This window comes from Periplaneta americana, chromosome 14 (genome assembly GCF_040183065.1).
Source record: "Periplaneta americana isolate PAMFEO1 chromosome 14, P.americana_PAMFEO1_priV1, whole genome shotgun sequence".
NCBI classification, from domain to species: Eukaryota; Metazoa; Arthropoda; class Insecta; order Blattodea; family Blattidae; genus Periplaneta; species Periplaneta americana.
In genome coordinates this window covers 146507388-146512764 of record NC_091130.1, presented here as the reverse complement: position 1 = coordinate 146512764, position 5377 = coordinate 146507388, and positions in this window count along the sequence as shown.

Below are 5377 nucleotides of genomic sequence, written 5' to 3'. Positions count from 1 at the left end.
GTGTACTTAAGGGTTCTTTTAACTTGCCCAAGTGTGTTTTAATCAATAAAAAGTAACTATAATTTTAATGTTTAATATAAAATGCAGTACCGTACATTTACTATGAGTATCTAACAAGGGAAGGGTTTCGGCTCGAACAGGAATTTCGTATCCAAAATTTGTATACAGGCCCATCTTTACATCTCTGTAAAGCTCCCAAAAGCATTCGTTTGTGTAATGTGTGGTTTATCTGTTAGAGCACTGCACAAGTTGAGGGGTGGGGAGAGCACTGCACAAGTTAAGGGGGTGGGACACCTTACCCGTAAGCCTAGTCTAGCCTAGCCTAGAAGCTAGTGCGAGTGGTCAAATGTCTAGAGCCCATTTAAAGGCTCATTCACAATGAAAATTAAACATAACGTAAGCGTTAACTTAAAAATATAAACGTTACGGTAAAATCAAGATCATTCACGATGGGAACATAAACATAACAGCAAACATACTTGGTAACCATGGAAACATAACAACGACGCCATTTCCTCATATTCTGTCGTATACTTCAGCGCTCCACGATTGTGTTCTGTTTGCAAATCACGTATGCATAAAGCATGAAAGTTTGTAGTCTGTAAACTTTTATGTTAACGTGTTTTGGCAATGTTTATGTCAATGCTTATGTGAATCATTGTGAATGATCCCATTTGGTAGCCTGGGCGCAAACGTCTGTGTTTATCTTACATTTATGTTTAATTTTCATTGTGAATGGCTCTTATGAACATTTTTCTCCAACGTTCTGTCTGAAAATATTGCAGCTAATCAAAAACGTACACTATTGTGTGAGTCACTAAATAAGGACACAACCTTAATAAATGAATCATTCCAAGGCTAAGAGATGGAATGTATGATTATTCCACCTGAGAAACTAAATATTTCTAACCTCCGGATATCTATTTCCTTAGACAATACAAAATATGTGCTGGGAGGATAAAAGATTGCGTAAGAACTCTTGCTGAGAATCCAGAACTTAACTAGGGAAATCGAGTGTTTATAATGAAAATACACTCTGTTATTCATAACCAGTTGTCTGCTCCAATATACCGCCCTATGCTTCAGTATTCCTGGCAGTCAGCTGGTTACGTGAATCCTAAACAAGTCTCGGACTTCAAAAATGTAATTCAGGTAGCATACCTTGTAACTATAATTTTGATATTAAACGCAAAGAAAAATTTAATAGAAAAACAAGCACTTTCTGCGGACTTCTGGGAAAAAAACTACGGCAGACACTAGTGAAGTGCTTTGTGTGGCGCGTGGGAATATATCGTGCAGAAACATAGACCAGACCTGCAGAACTGTAGCTCCTCAGAGCGACTGCCTTTTACCCCTCCTTACCCCACCCACCTTTTCTACCAGTGCGGTCATAATTAATAATTTTTTGCTGCATGTGAACAAATTTTAAGAACTCTAACCTGTAACAAATGTCACTAAGGACATAAATAATAAAGTTCTGTATTAAATAATCTAATACAATAATACATTACACAAAAGACAACAAGATTATTCTAACAAATCCAAAATTCAGACACAAAATAATTTACCAAACACAACAGCTTAGGCCAGCCGTGGCGAAAATGTGATCGTGCGCCGAACCAGTGTGTAACCTGCAACGTACATAGCATCTATGGAGGGAGGCGGACATCCGAAGGGGAAGTGAAGCAACTGTCTGACTTATCAACGGATTTTCATTTTCCTTACGTCAAGCACTTAAATAAAATTTTATACAGTACAAGGCTACAAACTAATGTTTAGTACGTGTAACGAAGAAAGAAATGAATAAGAAAACATAGGACACATTATCACAATCTAAAATTAACTGTCTTCAGAATGTCCCTGCGACAGAGTTTCAAAATCAGGAATTATGTCACTTACTGCCAGTCGTAGTTGATCACGAAGGTATTTGTCTGTCAGTCGTGATCTAAATTTGGTTTTTACTATTTTCATTGTTGAAAATAATTTTTCACAAACGTAAGTTGTAGCGAACATGGCTTCAACAGAGCAAGCGAAAGAACGAAGCTTCGGATATTTATTTTTTGGCAAAGATTTGAAAGGTTGAACATTTGTCAAGTCCTTACATCTAGCTTTCATTTAACATGACATTGTAAATCTGTGAGTTTAAATTGAAGATCTAACCGCATTATTCGTACATCTGCTGAAAAAGGATCGACGTACAGGGATAATAATAATAATAATAATAATAATAATAATAATAATAATAATAATAATAATAATAATAATAATAATAATAACAACAACACTTAACCTTTTAATGTTTCATCAGTAACATGTAGTAACTTATAATGCTGTTTTATGTTATACAACCGTTTTCCTCGTAATACTTGTGAACAAATCATACATTTAATATTCTCATCATATTGGCAGCAAAAAATTGCGTCCTCCCATCCTACTTGAAACGTTCGTTTTTGTACAGGTACATGGTTTCGTGAGAGACATTGCGACGATACGCCACTCGCAGGTCAGAGACAAATACAAATGGAACGGAGTTTGACTCCAGTGAGTGAGAGAGTGGGGGTTTTGGAAGGTAGGAAGCAAGGGAAATGCACAGCTATCATTGCGAGCCACAATGTGCTCGTGAGTGACATTTTCGCCACGGGTGGCTTAGGCTATAATTTTGTTCATTCTGTGTCAGCCTTGTCACTGACTTATGGGCCTTCTCCACGAAACCTAATTTTTAAGCGCACGTGTCACAAAAGAAATATCGTTTGACTTGTGGTATTTTGATACAAAATAGTATGTCTACCCTATAGAACAGGAATTAGCAATTTTGTTAAAATTTGACTTATGGGGTTTCTCAAAAAACCGATTCATATACAATTCCACCATCGGCATCGCCGGGCTTTGAAGTCGGAACCACGGTCATCGTAAATCAGTTATCTGTCAATTGAGCTACATAGATACATCTGTATATCACGACTGATTGAATTGTTTATGCCTTAAATTTCATTAACTTGTTTTGTATTATACATATCGCTCAACTGATGAATGATCGTTTGCGTTTGTAAATTTAATAATCTGATTGGCTATGTATTGTATATTTTTAGTAGAGCAATCGATGTAGCTCAGTCGGCAGACCCGCTGGGCTGCTGATCCGGAGCTGCGTTCGGGCTTGGGTTGGATCCCTCTTTGGTCTTATCGAATGGTTTCTTCCGAGGTTTTCCCCAGCCGTGGGACTGAAGCCGGATGGTCTATGACGAGTCCTCGGCATCACTTCATTTCCCCCTTTGATCTGATTACCTGGTTGGGTTTTTCCGAAGTTTTCCCCAACCAAAAGGCAAATGCCGGGTAATCTTTTGGCGAATCCTCGGACCTCACCTCATCATTGTAGAAAATTACTACATTGTAAAACTGTAAAAATTGTAAAATATTGTAAAAATTTGTAAAAATTGTAATTGTAATATTGTAAAATTTTGACTTGTTCCACATCTTAAACCTTCATTGCTCATGTAAGATCTATGGAAGATAATAAATGAATGAATGAATAGATGGTATGACTCCAATAACGCGTAATCAACACAACAATGAAATATGTAAATAATGATAATAATAATAATGATAATAATAATAATAATAATAATAATAGCCCACCATTATCGAGTTTAACCAAAGATGTTGATAAAGCGTCGTAAAATAACCTACTAAAAATCATCGACTTCATATCCTGGTTGGGTACAAGTTATCTGATTGTGGGTTTTTTCTGAGTTTTCTCTGAACCCATTAAGAGCAAATGCTGGGTAATTTTCGACGCTAGATTCCTGGATTCATTTTGCTGGCATTATTGCTTTAATTTCATTCAGACGATGGATAACTAGGCCTATCACAGTTGATAAAGCGTCGTGTAACCAACCAATTAATAACAATAATAATAATAATAATAATAATAATAATAATAATAATAATAATAAACATCATCATAATTCGTAATTTCTTTCAGCATTAACGACTCCTTACAGTGATATATAAAAAGTTGTCCTATTTGGAGGCATGGCTTTGATCAAACTTCTCTTAACGTTTTGTATAACAGCTTAAGCATATACAGGGACATCACTTTATTTTTACCAACATTTTTAACATTAACCTGGCTATACTCGGAAACAACTTTACCCCCCTTCCATTACAGGAGTTCGGAGTTGCTAGTGCAATATGTAAACAAATCATTTTACTAGCTAGAGGAGAGAAAAGTAGTGTATCCATTTATTATTTTTTTACTATATTGGGTTATTTTACGACGCTGTATCAACATCTAGGTTATTTAGCGTCTGAATGAAATGAAGGTGATAATGCCGGTGAAATGAGTCCGGGGTCCAGCACCGAAAGTTACCCAGCAGTATCCATTTATGTTACAGGGAAATATAGTATTACGATTTTCAGTTTGGTCATTACTTTACAGTAATTTATCAAAAAACAGTAGAATAGTAACAATTTTTTTTCACAAACTCAAGTCTTCAGGCGGTTGTATACATTATGTAATGTCTACTTTATTCAGCATATTACTAACCTAATTTATTCCTGAGAATTTTGTGAGCACTTCCGTAAGAAACCCCAATTTCTACAACTAACTTCTTGACCGACTTATTACGACCTCGCTGCATCCTTTCTCTAGCATATTCTACAGCATCTTCTGTCACCTTTATTGGCCATCTTTCACTTTTCTTCCATTCTGTACACTCTGTTGCTCTAAATTTATCTACCAGGTTAATGGCATTTCTACGAAAATATTCCGTAATGATATAACCAGGAAATTGTGAAAAAAAAAACAAGAAAAACGTTGTTCACATTCGGTTACATTGTAATTCCAGTTTCCATAATCGTCCTTCATACCTACAAACAGTAAAACAAAACTCTTGTTTAAATAATGCTGTTAAGTACCGTACCATATTATAGGGTACCGTACTTTCGGTAACTCTAATCTTCACTTGTGCTCAGTCCACACAGATAAATTCAGTTATGCTACACACCATACCTGTGTGAAAATAAACTTCAACAATTTAAGCTCTTTCTTCTATAGAAAACGCAACATATTTCTGAAACATACTGTACTTTGTACTGTTTACTTCACTGCTAGCAACAGCGGCCGTAAGTTTGTGTGACTGACGTTAGCAAGGACATTAGTGAAAAGGGGTGGGAGTCAAGTACATTCAGAAACGCAGGTACAATAAAAATTGAAGTGAAAATAAAATGATGTCCCTGTAGTAGGCTATGTTAACATGTCGCAAAGCTCTATCTTATTTCAGTCACGATTGTCTTTTGTTATAAAGTACAGTTTCTTCCTGGACTGACGTAAACGGAAAGGAGCAGAGGAAGTGGCTATTTCATTCGTTACAGCTCTCAG